Source organism: Camelus bactrianus, chromosome 2 (genome assembly GCF_048773025.1).
Source record: "Camelus bactrianus isolate YW-2024 breed Bactrian camel chromosome 2, ASM4877302v1, whole genome shotgun sequence".
Lineage (NCBI taxonomy): Eukaryota > Metazoa > Chordata > Mammalia > Artiodactyla > Camelidae > Camelus > Camelus bactrianus.
In genome coordinates this window covers 109,299,882-109,317,587 of record NC_133540.1, presented here as the reverse complement: position 1 = coordinate 109,317,587, position 17,706 = coordinate 109,299,882, and the positions used below count along the sequence as shown (strand labels likewise).

Below are 17,706 nucleotides of genomic sequence, written 5' to 3'. Positions count from 1 at the left end.
GAAACAAATACACGATTTTACCTAGTGCTGCCCTTCTAGTAAAGGCTGAGCAATCTGTACCCTACTCCTCATTCTTTGCACTTGTATGCAAATCTCTACAGCTTACCTATGTTTCCTGCCCTCCCATCATTGTATCCTCAGAAGAAAACAGGACTGAAGGCGGAGGAGTCAGAGCCAAGAGGCTTGCGAGTCAGGAAGTCAGAGAGCCAGCTAGGGCAGAAGTGGAGCTCACCAACGGCCGTCATGGCCAGAACAAGGAGCTGCCCTAGTGAAGAAGCTATATGATGGGAGGCAGGGAGAGGGGTGGAACAAACCTCGCCAAGAATCACTAAGAGCCAAGGAGAATTAGGGGCCCAGATCTAAAACCTCCACATCTCCAATTCATACCTTGCCCACCTCAGGAAATTCTGATAATGTATTTTATCACTGCTCCTACTCCTGCACACCTCGTGTAGTAACTAACAGACTTTGGGAGGTTTTACAGTACTTGTGCATTCCTTTCTTAAAAGATTCATCAGAGGTTTCTTGATAGGAAGAGTATCAGGAACGTGGGGCCATGATTTAAAACTGCCACAGTAGCTTTTGATACTGAGTTAGTTCTGAGTCATCACTGAGAAATTTGACTGCCCTGAGGTTGCCAGGCTCTAAGGAAGCCAAGCCACGTGGAAAGGCCGTGTGTGTAAGCGCTGCTGTGAACAATCTTAGCTGGGCACATTCTTTAGCCATCTCAGCTCAGGCACTAGGTGCTTGAGTAGAGAAACCACTGTGAGAGTGGATCCCCCAGCCCCAGCTATTCCAACCCCCACCCATTCGATTTACCCTCAGCCATTTGAGTCACTCCAACTCAGATCCCAGACATCACGGAGAAGAGAAGAGTTGTTTCTGCCATGCCCTTTCTGAATTCCTGGTCCAAGGAATCCATGGGCATAACAAAGATGGTTGTTGTTTTAACACCCATAGCTTGGTGTGGTTTGTTACTTGGCAACAGATAACTGGAGACACCACTCTACATCAAGCACTTATTCTGTACCGACATCCTACACGTGTCCTCTAGGCCTTAGAGTGCTATCAGGTGAACAGTATTAAATAGATGAGCAAACTGAGGCTTAGAGAGGCAAAGAACTTATTACGGATCACATCTCTGGAAGTGATGATGGTGGGGTTAAAGTCCGTGCCCATTCAGGTCTGAAGCCGAGGCTCTTACCAGCTGCAGGGACCATGGGAAACCCTCTGATTGGAAGGGAGAGAGAGGTAGAGAAAGGCCCTGACTTCTTCCCAAATATGTGTCGATCCCTCCACCTTAATAAATATTAATGGTAAGTGCTCCATTCTCTTGAACATTTCTCTTAATTCTGTATCTTCCCAAGGATGAGAGATGCTTATCCACTGAGAAATATCTCCATGTTCTTCATAATTTGGAGGGGGAAGAGTGACTACCATTTCATATAGTTTTTGAAGTTACTTTCTTTGCTTGCTTGAGATCATCAAATGATCTGACTGGGCTGCTAACTAGGTTTTTGTTGGTGACCCAGATGGGAAATTCGCTCTCCTTTTCTCTCTCTCAATTTCTCTCTCTCTGGTTTTGTTTGTTTTTACATTCTTAATCTATTTGGAGTTTCTGGGCCATGACTCCTCAGCTTCAAGGAAGGAAGGTGTTACATGGTTCACTTGGCTGGATTCAGTTTATACATCAACTTATCCTTCTGTTCACTCCCAAAGTCTTGCAGTCCCCACTCATACTAATCACTGCAATCGCGGCCCAGAAAGTGATCCAGGAAATATCAATGTTTAAAGTTTTCAATGGGGAAAAATGAGCTGCTTTCTTCCTGTTAATTTAGCTAACGTGGGTTAGCAGGTGACTATTACTTACTAAGGATATGTTGAAACTGCTTCTATAACTTGTCTTACTAAACTCATAGCAGAGAAGCCAGTGTCACAGAAGTAATTTGACAGAAGTGGAATAGAGATGTCAGAGCAATTTTAGCAAGCTTAGGATATTCATTAATTCTTACCCAAAATAATTCATCTCAGTGCTTCATTAGCAGCCAGTGTTAACAAGTTATCCTGTAAAAAAATTAGCTAAATTTATAATATCTTTGGAGGAAATAGATTCTAGATCCAAGAATTTCAAAATGTTCTATCAAATTCATAAGCTGTCCAGGGATATGTTTTCACAGGTGTGAAATATCTAGCTTATCCCCTACTTCATTGGTAATGAGTGTTGAGAGAAATGTCGTAACAATTTATAAAAATTCTGTTATTTGAACTATCTGTTCTTGCCTTTTCATTCATTTCTGTCATAAAAGAATGTTAATGGAGTATTAATATTATTAAAAATATGAAGATATCAGACAATAAAAAGGTATAAACGGTCTTTTTTGTATCTTTAAAAAGTTGGGAAACTGATTTCTCATCTTGCAGAAACACTAAAAGTTTACTCTAAGTTTAAACATTCGCAACAGAATTTTCCCCTCAGAAACCATCGTATCTCATGCCTTAACAGTTGTTTGTGATCAGCTTCCATGTTACAAAATAATAAAGAGGAGGACCTCGAAATTAACACAGTAACCTCTACATAAGTCACAACTGTTCTTACACCACTTAGGACGCTGTTCAGTTCAGCTGACATGTTTTTTACATACGCGACTTCCTTGATGAAGCAACGGTGCAGGTCCTCAATCACGGTGACCTCTCCAAAACGGCGCTCTGTCCCTGCCGCCGTTCCATCCGAACACACTCTCCCTAAAACTTAAACTTCAAACCACGTTTGCTAACATCGATCACATGCCTGGATCTCATGGAGGTACCAAGAATTGCTCTGAAGGTTTCTTTCTAATTGCTCACTTCCAGTTTCTGTCCTTACCTCACAGCAGACAGGGAGGGACTGGTTCACAGGTCAGCGCTGTTGCCGACAGGGTTGCGAGCAGCCCTCCTTGAAGCAGTCAGTCGCGCTCGGACTGTCTTCCCCAGTGAGGTCTGGGGATCAGTAAAGCAAAGTGTGTGTTAACAAACTAATTGTTTTTTCATTTCTTTTTTTTCTTTTACTTTTTTTTTTTACTGAAGTGTAGTTGAAACTAACAATGTTACTTTCAGGTGTACAGAAAAGAGATTCAGTTGTACATATACATACAATTTTTTTTCAAATTCTTTTCCATTATAGCACATTACAAGAAATTGAATATAGCTCCCTGTGCTATACAGTAAGCCCTTGTTGTTTATCTATTTTATATTTAGTAGTATACATCTGTTAATCCCAAACTCTTAATTTATCCCTCCCGCCGCCTTTCCTCTTTGGTAACCATAGTTTGATTTCTCTGTTAGTGAGTCTATTTCTGGTTTTAACAAACTAATTTTAACTATTGCTGCCACTCCCCACAGTTAATTAAACCTGATCTAGCCATATGGAACAGCATTTAGTGTAGAGTGACACATGAAAATATACTGAAGATATGCTGGATCCTGAAAAAGTTCCATCTTCCTGTAACTATTGATAGGATCTTAGCTTGTTAGACAAATAATCCAGTTATTATATAATAAAAATAATACTATGTTATAAAACATAATGCAACAGGAAAGAATTGTCATTAAAATAATGATAAAAGTTTCTTATCAAATGATGATGGGTGTCATATTCTCCAGTTAACTTATTTTTGAAACAAAAATTAGTTTCTCAAATATTAGTGGTTATGTATTTAAATTGAAGGTGTTTTGAAGTAGGTCCTCTGAACTTGAGTCCAAAATATGGTTGTTAAAGTCTCCTCCCCTGCACCCCTTGTTTACTGGGTTTTAGCCACATCGGTCCCCTTTCTCCCCCTTGGGGTCTCCAGGCTCCATGCACTTGCTCTTTCCTCTATCTGCATTTCTTCTGCCACCAATTCTCCAAGATGTTGCTTCCTTCTCATCCTCAGACTCCACTGAAAAGTCCTTCTCTGGGAGGACATTGCTCAATGCCCAGTCCACAGGATGACTCTGTCCCTCTCATGTCTCTCTCAAGCCTCTGCAAAGCATTTCTCGCTAATTATGTTTTCAGTGCCTGTCTACAGCCTCTAGAAGGGGGCCCCGATTAGAGAACGACATGGTCTTTCTCGTCCACTGCTACATCACCACAGGTCACACAGGGCCTGGCCCATGGTAGGTGCTTAATAGTTATTTGTTAAATGAATGAAAGATGAATGAAGACCATGACATGAGTCTGGAGTTTATTTCTAAGGACAGTTGGGCTCTGTACTCAGTACAGGAGGTACGGAGATGTGTGGCATGGTCCCTGCTCACTGTTTGTGTCTACTCGAAAAATGACACATGCACAAATCACTGCAAGTCACATCAGAGTAAGTTGGGTGCCACAGGAAAGCCACAAGTTAGTCTCATGGTTCAGAGGGGAAAGAAATCACTTTTGGCTTAATAAAGAGGGTGATATTTGGGTTGGGCCTTGATAGATGAGCACAGTTTGGATGAGGGGAGATTTTTACAGGCAAGGCAAGAATGCCAGTGCATCCCTAAACCTTAGGCTGCAAACCTGGGTTCTTATATGGAGCCAAGTGCAGGGACTTGCTAATATAGGAGCTTAGGTGTCTGTAAGAATAAAGCCTCACTCTGAACCCTGAAGTTCAATTTGTCTGAGACTGCTTTAGCATTATGTGTATATTCACTAAAAATATGTTAAGGTAAATAATGAGAAGACAGTTGCTCAGCTATTTCTGAGCAGTCTTGTAAGTTTCAGTTATGCAAGATGAAGAAATTCTAGAGATCTGCTGTACGACATGGTACCTCTAGTTAATAATACGGCCTTGTGCACCATGAAATTTGTTAAGAGAATAGATCTCATGTTAGGTCTTACTACACACAAACACACACATACACATACATGCACACAAACCCACAAAAGAAAACCCAAGGAATTTTTTGGAAGTAAGATATGTTTAGTTCCTTGATTTGGTAATGGTATCATGGGTGTTTGCATATGTCCAAACTCATCAAAATGTTTACATTAAATATGCAAAATTATTTGTGTATCAATTATACCTTAATAAAAATTTTTTAAAGATTAATTAACTAATAATTAAATAAAGTATTTGAACTTGATATAAAGAAGAAATGAGAAGATTCTCAAGAAAATTGATCAGTTTCGAGAGCGATGATTTCATAAGCTACATTAATCAGCATGAACTGGAGGCAATAGCTGAGATATTCATAGTTTGGATGTTTTATTAAAAATTCAGTAGGAGTAATTTCCTTCAGGTTGAATTAGAAATTTTAATTATTCATATCACCTGCTAATAGGAAATGTTAAGTTAAAGTTTTAGGTGTAGGAACGCAATTTAAATAACTCAAACCACATTCATTAATCCTTAGCGTACATTTGATGGATATTTTTTTCAAAATAATATATGTGTAAATCTGGCCCTAAAGTTTAAAAGTATTTCACATACATCGTTTGTTGAGCAAAATAGTTCTATGAGGGAGGTAGCTAAATCAGAAATTACCTCTGTTTAGAGAAACAAAACCAAAAGCCTTTAGCAGCCAAGTTACTGTGAGTCATAAGGCTGTTTAATCTCAAACCTGGAACCTGAATCCTGTTCAGAAGGGTTGTCAGTCTCTCTTTTATAGATGTGGCACTGTGAGGGAAATGTGTAAATGTGTAAAACTCAACTGAATCCTTAGAAATATGCTAACTCTTGAAAGAAATCTAGGGTTGGAGTCACCAGTGGAAAGGACAGAAAACGTGGGAAGGAGGGGGAGAACGCACCTGGCGCACCATTGTTGTACCTTTCTCCATCTCATCGCTATTTGTTTCCCGCTTCCTCACAGCCTGTGAGCAGCACTTTAACAAACTATCGCAGGCCTGTTTTGGGGATCTGAAATTAATTATTGATTTTCCTTTCTAACTTCCCTGTTAAATCATAAGCTGGCATTCTCACAGTCTGGTTCATGGGCCACCTGCATCAGAATCTCCTGGGGCTCCTGGGGAGTTTGTTACATCTATAGAGTCCGTTGCCCAAACCCAGATCTATCACACCGGATGTCCCTGGTGGGGCGCAGGAGTCTGCATGTTTAACATGCCTTCCACCTGATTCTTCAGGCCACTCAAGTTGAGGAGCACTCTTGCAGTCTCCTCTGTGTGCCACTCGTTTGTTTGCCTTTAAAAACCATTTATCTTTCTTTTCACAACATCTGTATTTCCCAGTGCTTTGCCCTTAGTAGGCTGAGAATGGGCATGTGAATGAATAAGTCTTACATTTGCACTTGTGAATTTTCATTTGTAAATTTCAGTCATTTACACCATCTTGGTCAATTCTTGTATCACTTCTTTGAGGTAGGTGGGAGGGCAGGAATTACTGTCCTTGTTTCACAGAGACCAAAATAGATCCAAGATGATGGATAGTCTTTTTTTTTTTTTTCTTTAGTATTTTAGAGCTTGTAAAGAGCTGGCATTTAAATCAAGATCTTCTCACTCAGAGGTTGAGATACTTTGATTCACATCTGGTGATCCTGGGCAATTTATACTGTGCATTCGTCTGAAGATCTAAAATGTTTTATTCTGAGTGTCTTATTCATCTTCATAATATAAATATGCATTTTTATATACATTCTTAATGAGCCACCAAGACAACATCAAACAATTCATTTTCTTTGCAACCAATCACCAGTGTCACACTGAGTGAAAACCCTGTCACTGATATGAAATATGACCTAGAAGCTCAGCATTTCAGTACGAGTCAACACAAATTCTGCTAAGTGCTAGGTGTTGTGTTAAATACTGGGGACACAACAACAAAATGAACACGAGCAACTCCTGCTTTTAAATGGATGGAAATTTCTGGGTGTGTCTAAGAACAGAGCCCTAATAAGTCAGAATGCCAAGGTCCGAGTAACATGCCAGAGTCGTCAAAATGGGAGATTTTAGAGATTTACTTTTGGAGGGTTTTGCAGGGTTGGCAGTGCTTGTATCTGGATGTTACCTGGGTGAAGGACTACAATATACTCATAATTTCCAACCATGGCTTTACAATAGAGATAATTATTAATGTGCTTCAAATGTTTAAGCCTTGAAAATATACATCTAACTTTAGAGGCAGATGTTGTTTAGAATTGGGTTTTTAAAACTTACTTTATAGAAACATTTTGATAGATGATTTCCCTGTTGCCAAAGAAACCACACAGGAAGTCACAGACAGATGGCAGTAACAGGAGCTCTAGGGAGCACGTAATGATATTCATGTGGCATATGGTGTGGGGCTCGTAAAAGTGGTTCTAACGTCCAGAAATGAATTAACCAGCAGTCACAGAGGAATTAAATCTTCTTTCGTGACCTTTATTGCAGCACAGGACTCCATTTCAAATCAGCACACAATGCAGCATGAGTAAGAGTGATCAGGAGTTAGGAAGGAAAAATGCAAAGTTAAACCAAAATGAAATGCAAATCAAGCCATCTGCAACAGAACCATAAAGCTTCAGTGGGCCAGCAGAGCTAGTGCCTAGCGCCAACTAAGTATTCATTTGAGGTGTCGAGATTTTATAGGAACAGAGTTGGAATTTGAACATGGGAGCAATATTTCAAGTTAGGGGTGAGCACACTACTGCCTATTTTGGTACTACCACCTGCAAGCTAAGAAGAGATTTTACATTTTTAAAGAGCTGGAGAAAAATCAAAAGAACAATAATATTTCATGACACATAAAAATTATATGACGTCCAAAGTTTTACTGGTGCCTCCAAGAGACTTGCAAACTTTCCAATCATTTTCCTGGACCACAGCCATACTCCTTTTCTAGGTATTGGCCACGGCTGCTTTGTGCTTCAGTAGCAGGGTTGAGTAGTGGTGACAGAGACAGTCTGGCCTGCAAAGCCTACAATATTTACTAGCTGCCCTTTACAGAAAAACATATGCACCTCTCTTCCAGCTTGACATCAACAATGTAAAAGTGAGAAACGGAGGCCTGCTACGTGGAGGTTTTGCCACAGGAATAACTTCTTCGGCACTAAGGATTGTGTACTCAGACCAGGGATTTGTTGTCTTCACCTGAGTAGGATTCCAGAGCCCATGTGGTTGCTTAACTCTTGTGTAACTGTCCTCTCTGGTAGGTTGTAAGCTCAGTCCAGGCGGGGCGGGGTCTGCCGTGTTCACCCTGGTATCCTGGTGCTCACATAGGATTGTTGAGTGAAATGATCACCTTCAGAATCCTCTTTACTACCTCCAGTGTGATTTTCCTAACATTAAAAATGGTTTTATCCATGTCTTGGCTATTATAAATAGTGCTGCTATGAACATTGGGGTGCATGTGTATTTTTGAATTAAGGTTCCCTCTGGTTATATGCCCAGGAGTGGGATTGTTGGATCATATAATAAGTCTAGTTTTAGTCTTTTGAGGAATCTCCATACTGTTTTCCATAATGGCTGCACCAAACTACGTTTCCACCAACAGTGTAGGAGGGTTCCCTTTTCTCCACACTCTCTCCAGCATTTATCATTTGTGGACTTTTTAGTGATGGTCATTCTGACTGGTGTGAGGTGATACCTCATTGTAGTTTTGATTTGCCTAAATGTCCATCAACAGATGACTGGATAAAGAAGTTGTGGCATATTTATACAATGGAATACTACTCAGCCATAACAAATAAAATAATGCCATTTGTAGCAACATGAATGGAACTGGAGATTGTCATTCTAAGTGAAGTAAGCCAGAAAGAGAAAGAAAAATAGCATGTGATATCACTCATATATGGAATCTTAAAAAAAAAAAAGACAAATGAACTTATTTACAACCTATTTACTTATTACAAATGAACAGAAACACTCACAGACATAGAAAAATAACTTATGGTTAGCAGAGGGGGAAGTGGGTAGGAAGGGATAAACTGGGAGTTTGAGATTTGCAGATACTAACTAATATATATAAAATAGATAAACAAGTTCATACTACATAGCACATGGAACTATATTCAATATCTTGTAGTAACATGGTAAAAAACAATATGAAAATGTTTAAATTTTCCTCTTACTCAATCCCCCAACCATCCAATTTGTCCTCCCAAATAAATACTGCTATTAGTTTCTTGGGTCTCCTTCCAGAAGAATTCTATGCAGAAATAAACACACGTATAGTTTTTATTTTTACCAATGTTAGCATATTGTACATGCTGTTCTGTACCTTGTTTTTTTTTATTTAGAGCACATTTTGAAGCTTGTTTTATTCTAAAATATAGGATGTCTATCAAGTCTAGAAACACAAGAATTATGTGTTTAAAATGATAGCTTATTGATATATAATACATGATAAAATAACATGTCTGTTTCCAGATTTTATACCAGGAAGTATATATACTGGGATAAAAGTCTTCAATGCCTTTCAGGTTTTTTTTTGTTTTTATTTTTGGTAGGGGAGGTAATTAGGTTTATTTCATTTTTAGAGGAGGTACTGGGGATTGAACCCAGGACCTTCTGTCTGCTAAGCATGTGCTCTACCACTTAAGCTATACCCTCCCCCCTATATACCTTTTAAAATTCTTCAATAAGCTCCTCCTTTCTCTGTTGGTTGGTGAGCCTCCTGGACCTTGTTGCCTCCCCACTTTGGAACCTGGATAAAACACCACCTTGCAAGGCATAGGTCCCTGCTTCCTGTGTACTGCTGAGGCCATATGACATCACAATGCTACATAATTATTATTTTTACTCTTAAAAAAAAGCTAAACACCTTTAGGCACTTTCCCTCAGGGACTCATTTTCTGCCACTCTGATCTTTAAATTTTCACGAGCCCTCAGTATTGAACTTCTTGTAATTCCCAAAGCTCTCTTAAACCTGCTTGCCTGTTTACACACTGTTCTCTCTCCCTGGAATGCCCTCCCACAGACCATCTGCCTGGATAACGCCTATTTGCCCTGTAGCTAGTGCTTGTGTCAAAATTGTATCCTTCATGAATCTTGCTCTAATCCCTTTCTAGCTCAGAATTTCTTTTTCCATGATCTACCTTTTTGCTGAATATGTGACCATTAGAGCAGCTATCATGTTAAATATCAATCATCTGTTGGCATTTCTTTCTCCCCTGCTCTGTAGAAAGAAAGGGGACAAGAATCATTACTTACTTTTGTAATCTAAGACTATGAATAGTCAACACAGAGGGAACTCTAATTCAAAAAGATATATGCACCCCAGTGTTCACAGCAGCACTGTAGACAATAGCCAAGGCATGGAAACACCCTAAATGTCCACCGACAGAAGACTGGATAAAGATGCTGTGGTATATTTATATGATGGAATACTACTCTGCCATACAAAGAATAAAATAATGCTATTTGCAGCAACATGGATGGACCTGGAGATTGTCATTCTAAGCGAAGTAAGCCAGAAAGAGAAAGGAAAATACTATCTGATATCACTCATATGTGGAATCCAAAAAAAGAAAGAAGAAGACACTAATGAATTCATCTACAAAACAGAAACAGACTCTCAGACAAAGTGATAATTTTATGGTTACCTGGGGAAAAGGGAGTGGGAAGTGATAAATTTGGGAGTTCAAAATTTGCAAATATTAACTATTATATATAAAAATAGATTAAAAAAAATTTCTGTATAACACAGGGCACTATATTCAGTATCTTGTAATAACCTTTATGAAGATGAATATATGTGTGTATATGCATGACTGGGACATTATGCTGTACACCAGAGATTAACACATTCTAACTGACTATACTTCAATGAAAAAAATATATATATATAAAGAAGAAAAAAGGAATACAGGTAAAATGCATTTCTGATGTGGTGCCAGCAGCCTCAGCCAGAGCTGCTGTAATAGGCATAGCTAGAGCTCCTTTCATTGCAAAACTGGGAAGTCTGTGCTTTCCTAAGTCTTGTTTCTTCTCTGCTTCCTCCTTTCAGTCTTTTCATGGCTTGCTTGTTGCAGACTGTTTGTTGGCTGCCCAATAAGCAGTCACCCCACTTCTTTGTGGCTAGCAGAACATCAACCAGTGGAAATCTATTCATCTCAGGGAGGGAGGCATCTATTCCAGGCACAGTTGATTAAACGTGTTTGAGCTAAACCATTATGCTGTTCTGTTTCTTTCTGAGAGAGTTGGATTAGAGGTGGACCTGTGAGCATTTCTAGACAAAGAGATGTAGGGGAAGTTGGTTGAGAGAGTCTGTATCTCAGATAAATGGCAGAACCTCAGGGGAATAAAGTGTTTATACACCACCCCCACCTTCATTCTACCTTGGGAAACTGATGTGAATTCAAAATACCTGAAGCTGCAGCAGCCATCTTGTGACCAGGAGGTAACGAAAACAAGAATGAGAAGCCAAGAACTGAGAATGTCCTTCTTTGGGCAGAACAGGGGTCCCTGATGACATCACGGAACCTCAGAACACACTGTTAAATAAAATTAAGTGTTCTTTGCGTTTAGCTACCATTAACTGGTTTCGCTGCTAATTTTAGACAAAAACATTTCCAACTGATATATTTGCCTTCCTGAGTCTACATTCTTTCAAGCAAAACACAGCTGCCTCTTCAGAAAATAGTCTCTGGAGCAATGTCCAAAACTTAGCTGGACATTGGTAATTACCTGGCATCTTTAAAATATTCTGGTGCCTGTTTCCCATACCCAGACATTCCCATTTAATTGGTAGAGAGTGTAACCTGGTCATTAGAAGTGATAAAAATCTCCCCAAGTGATCTAACGTGTTGCCAAAGTTTGGCAACCACCATTCTGGAGGAAGGTGTATGGTTTCTTGATGTTACACGATGACATATAATTATTTTTCCTTTTTAAAGTACAGTTGACCTTTGAAGAAGACAGTTGGAATTACATGGATCCACTTACACACGGGATTTTTTTCAACAGTCAAATACTACAGTAGCACACAATCCAGGGCTGATTGAATTCTTGGCTATGGAGGGACTGTGGATAAGGAAGGCCAACTATAAATTAGACTCTGATTTTTGACTGAGAGAAGGTTGACATCTCTAACCTCCACATTTTTCAAAGTTCAACTGTCACTGTTTTTTCGATGGTTCCCACTGTGTTGTCCAATAGAACCACCTGGAAGGCTTTTAGAATATATGTAAGCTTGGCCTCTCCCTCACAGAGTCTGATCCAAATGGCCTCGAATAGGACCAGGACATGGTCTGAAACTCCCCAGATGATTCAAATGTATAATCAAGGCTGAAACCTCTGTATCAGGAGGACACACCGGAGTGCTTGCCTGCTGGCAGCCTAGCCGTCCTGTGAATCTGAAGGCTCTAGGTGGTGGAAAGTGGAGGAGGTTTTCACAGCAAAGCTGATTCCTCCACCGCCCGGCGCGGGTGTTTAAGGGTAGATGTTTCCAGCTGTCTCTGACAGGAAATGTTTACACATATTTGTAGAACTTCTCTATCAGCATTGAGCAAGATCATGCTGTTTTTGAAGAACAGCCAAATGAACACTTGTAACCTAGGATTCATAAAAAATACAGAAAAACTTCATTGAAGGTGTTCTAGAAATAGTGCTATGAAGCCGTCGTGAGGAGCTCTGACCTGTGCAGGACGGACTTAACCATTCAGGGGAAGACTGCTGCCCGTAAGGGCGTGCGCGGGGTGCTAAGGTCTCTCCCATTGGTTTCTAATTGCAAGAGGGGGAAGATAGTATTTCAGTGGAAAGTTCTAGCAGTTACCACCTTGGCCTAGTGGTCACATTTAGTGTCAGTCATAGTAGGACACCCTGACATTATGTGACTCCTGATGGAGCAGTCTGACGTGCAAAGGGTCACCTGTGCAGTATTCATGCCAGAGATGTGTGGCCCGAATCTCATGAAGCCTCTGGATATACCTCCCAGCTGCAGGAAAGACCTGGGAGACAGCAACGAGGTCAATGGCACCAGGAGAAAACAAGCAGGTGAACTAGACTGTGGAATCTTCTGCAAGACTGCTGCCTGGTCTCTTCAAAGGGACAATTTTTTTTTTAAGTGAACAATTCTTTTAGCATAAAGCAGAACAAAAAGATGTAACAACCAATTAATTATCCACATCTGAAAATTATTTTCAAATGATTTAGCAAAATTTAATATATATATGGATATGTATGTATGTATGTATATATATACATATATACTTCCATACATATAAAAACACACTCATACAAACAAAATGTTAACAAATGTTGAATAAAGGTGGGGGGTACACATTGTACTCTCAACTTTTTTGAATATTTTCAATGATTTCTGTTGGGCTGCACCTCGCAGGCCTACAAAGCCTGTACTGGCCCACCTTCAAGACGGAAGAAAGAGCCCAGAGTCAGTGACAGAGACATCAGGGGGTTAATGGATAGGGGGGCTTACATGTCTGAAGCCAGGTCTTGGAGCGACTCCCCACCGAGTGTGGCAGACACTGGGCAGGACATGGCAGCGGGCTTTGCTCCCAGGGGACAGGGGGAGCTTAGCAGTTATAGGGGAATTGACGTCAGGTTGGTCATTTGTTACCAGGGAAACCAGCAGAGGGGCACGCCCCTCCCCACCCCTTTGGTAAGAACGATCACTAGCCAGGGCAGAGGCAAGAATGTAAGAAGGTCAGTCCTGTGAGCAGGGTGTGGGTGTAGGAGAAGCAGGCACTGGTCAAGCAGGGGGTGTCCAGAGAGCAAGAGAACAGCCACCTTGAATGGCTTGACCATGCAGTTTCCATAACATGTGGGGAAATATCTCTATTCCTAATCTTTCCATGCTGGAAAATGCCTCCTCCAGATTTGATCGCTAGAAGTGTTAGAGGTGGAAGTCATTCCTGCAACTTTTTCTCAGCATTTCTTCGGTTAGACTCCTGGAAGTATTCACCCAAGTGCAGGCCAATGAACTGTTTCTTTCTCCTCCTCCACTTTCTGTTTCTGGAGTGAGATAGGTTTCCTCAGGCTCGACTGAAGAGCTGGTTCACCTTCCCGACATCAGCTAGTCACCAGAGTCCAGAATACAAATACCGTGGTGCTTTGCCTCTGTTGGATACATGCTTAAAAGAAAGATAATAAGGTGTGAGCATAATGTGATGTGATTAGTTTGTTTTGAAACAGCACATGGTAATTTATGTATTCAAATGCTCTCTTCAAAAGCATACCTTGCATAAACCGGTTTCAACATATGCCTTTTAAGATCATCTTCAAGGCTCACATTACATTCTCCTCAAAGGTCACATATCTGTGTCCTTTAAGGAGTGGATTTGTGTGAATAGCTAAATATCACTGAGGGTCACAAGTAGCAAACAAATTAATTAAGCAAGTGAAGTAATGCCCTTCTGGCCACTCAGTGAGATTATACAACAGTGATATTTATTTTCTGAAATAATAATTCTTTTTAAAGGCAGTTCAGAAATGTTTAAGGTAATGTTAGCATCCTCTGAAAAACATTACAAGTTAAGCTTTTTGGATGCTCCCTTGAAAGTGTAAGTTTAATCTTGACTCTGAGATCACAGGCCAAGAAATCTTTCCAGACCTCAGTTTTCCCATCTGTAAAACAGGGATAACAATGCCTACCTCAAAGGATCATAAGGCCTAAATGAGTTGATACATGCAAAGCATTCAAAACAATGCCTGGCAACTAGTAAATTTCAACAAATGTTGTCTACTATTACAAGTACTGTCACTACTATGTCTCAAATATTCAGTCATATTACTTTCCAGTTATGTTTACTTATACGACCTGTAGTAAGATGGTCCTTTCAGTTGCAAATGAGAGAAACCCAACTTAAAATAGTTTCAGTTAAAAAAAAAAAACAGAAATAAGAGGATCATCTACTTGGGAAGTTCAAGTGCCAATGGTAGCTTCAGGTATGGCTAGATCCAGGATGAAACGATGATGTTAAGGTTCTGTTATTCCTCTCCACCTCTCAGCTCTGCTTCCTTTTTGGCGATGAGTTGTAGCAGCCTCTCTCCATTAGGGAGAAAAGTAGCTCACTGGTAGCTAGACAACAACCCAAGCCTTGGGCACTACTGCTCACAGTCTCAGAGAAAGAGACCCTCTCTCCTCCAGCAGGTAGTCATCATTCAAATGTGGACCCAAGTGGCCACACTTGATCCCTGCCCACCTTTGTGCAAACTGCTGTGCTTATCTGGAGCAACAAGATTGGCTGGATCCCAAAGTCATCCCTGGTTACTCCAGGCCCCTATGGAGTGGTGTGGAATAATTACCAAAGGAAGTCCTTGGGGACAAAGCCAAGTCTGCTCTCTCAGAAGTGAACAGCCAGCTTCAGGTAGTTCTACCTCCGTTTATTTATCACCTGATAGTTGTTTTTTGACCACTGACTACATGGCAGGAACTATACTGGGGTTATACATGAAAGCAAAATGTAACAACAACTAAACTTGATTGAATGGTTGATACGTACCAGATCCTAGGTTTTGTATTCCAGATGTATTATCTTATTTAATGTCCCTACTAACCCCATGAGGTAAGCACTACTATTATCCCCAGGTGAGAAAGAGGCTCAGAGGATTTAGTAACCTTCCCAAAGCCACATCCTTTGGTAAAACAGAGTTAAGAAATCCATGTAGATCTGACCGGTACGCGTGCTGGAATCGATGGTTTCCTGATGTCCAATCATTCAATGGTGTGTGCTCAGCATGTGCTTCATGAGCTGGGATTTCAACATGTGCTAGAATATGCAGCACTTGGGGCCAACTGGCAAGTCTGAAACCCATAGCAACAATTTAATTCATGGCAACAATGAATAGTGTGCCAAAGAAGAAGGGAGGTAAAGACAGGACTGGACTTGCTCTGTAAGAGGCAGTTGCCTCTGGGGGTGACTAGGGGAGGCATGGTGAGATTCTGCTCCGTGTGATCAGTCTTACTGTGCTTAATGGAAATGCTTAAACATAACTATATCTCTGGTAAAGAACTACATCTTTGGTAAAATGTGGGAGAAGGTAAAAAAGGATTTTGATAGACGACTAAAATCCATGACAGTGAGGAATTGCCCCAACAAAATCTTATCTCACTTCCTCTCATGTAAGAGTTTCGGTTCTGCCACAGGACCTCCAGCTAGAGACTACATTCCCCAGCATCCTTTGTGACTCAGTATGGCCCTGTGACCATGATGTCATCAACACGAGGGGACTGAGCCATATCCACCTCCTTTGTTTGGAGGAAATTTGTGTCCTGGACTATTTCTGTTCCCCTTCCTAGAAGCTGGATCTTCTCTCGACTCAGCTTTGACCGTACAGAAGAGCGCTGTTTTATTATGAGTATTAATTTAGAAATGCATGCCCCTCCCTAAGATAGGACCTAGAAGTTCAAAATGTCAACGAGTAGCCAATATAAAAAAGCTTCTGATCACACACACACACACACACACACACACCTGTGGTTAAAGCAAGATTTACATGTATTTCCTTCAATAGGCAAGCAGGGAGAGAGCTGGTGGGGAAGAGGGTGAGGGGTGGGCACACACAACCTTATTAGTCCGGGCAGTCTTTCTCTGCCTCCTTCCTGTTAACCCCCAGGCCGCATGTCAGTGACCCCTGCTAGCAAGATGTCTTTCTCTTATCTACAGGGAGAGGTTGGGATCTCCTCCAAACTGCGTGCCACAGTCTGCAAAACCCAGCTTAGTATTCCCAGAGAGGTGCACGAGATGGATGCTGGATGTTCTGTGACGGTAGGGCAGGCTGGGCTGGAGCTACAGGAGTATTGGCTTAGATGCTCATCGGTGCCTCCACTGCCTTTCTCTCCAATGCAAACAACTTGTTCATACTGCTTGCTTTTCGTGTATAAACATGTTTTCCTTTGTTTTTTAAACTTATCTCAAAAACAACATATGCAATGACAAATTTCATGAAAATGTTTTTATGACATCTCTTAAGTTCAGCCTGTTTACAGATTGTCAAAGTAGGGTGTAAACACTCTGTCAAAACAGGTTCCCTTGCGTGGAAAGGGGGAGTGAGGCGTCCTCTAAATACTTGTACAAACCACACACATCACAGGGACAGAGTCTACCGGACGGAGAAACAACAGCTGGCCCGAAAGCCATGTGTAGCCAAGCCGTCCCGCCAGCCCAGACTGCCTGGACTGAGACTGGAAAGAGCAAAGGCTTCTTTCTTTCTGAAGCCCTTGCATTTCTGGATTTCTGTGTTATAGCTGCTTGGCCTTTATCCTGGCAAATACATGGAGGATAAGGAGGCAATCAGTGTTTACTGAATAAGTGAGTGAAAGCATGAGTGAAGACGTATTTCTTCATACGTCTCCAACAACGCGGCATCCCATACTGTTTTGTCTTACCTGTTTCTGGGACAGCGTGTCTCCAAAGACAGCTCCAAGCTGAAGAAGGTCACAGAGTCACACCATACCAGGGCAGGAGTGCCAGCTGCAGAGGAGAGACAGAGCCACCTCAGCCTCGTGCACCTGCAGGCGGCTGCTGAGACGCCGGGGCAGGAACTCTGGCCTCCAGATGCACCTGATGCACCAGCTCCGGGGAATAAACACCACAGGCTTGTCACAAATGCTCCAGTGTCAGAGATTTTTGAGTGAAACATTAAAGAACAGATGGCAAAATAAAGACCCCTTACAAAGGTGAAGTCTATGCTTTGTATGCGCATTATGCTTTTTTTGTGTGCGGTCAACGTTTTCGCCACTTCCTATGGATGACGAATTCGCTCTGCAGCCCCGCTTACAGCCAATAATCAGCAGTTACTGGTGTTACCGTCACTGCCACCTCTGCCACGTAAACGTTTACTGTCAACTCTAATTCACAGAAAGTGTTGCAGAG

At 41.1% G+C, this 17,706-nt stretch overlaps 1 long non-coding RNA gene across 1 annotated transcript; it reads right to left on the bottom strand.

Annotated features, from left to right (window-relative positions):
• Positions 1–2,712: 2,712 nt before the first annotated feature.
• On the bottom strand, positions 2,713–17,528 carry LOC141574351 (uncharacterized). The gene is made up of 3 exons (XR_012501280.1): positions 17,220–17,528; positions 13,308–13,962; positions 2,713–2,976 (listed from the first exon to the last, which is right to left on the bottom strand). It is a non-coding gene; the product is annotated as an uncharacterized LOC141574351 (long non-coding RNA).
• Between the last annotated feature and the right edge of the window lie 178 nt (positions 17,529–17,706).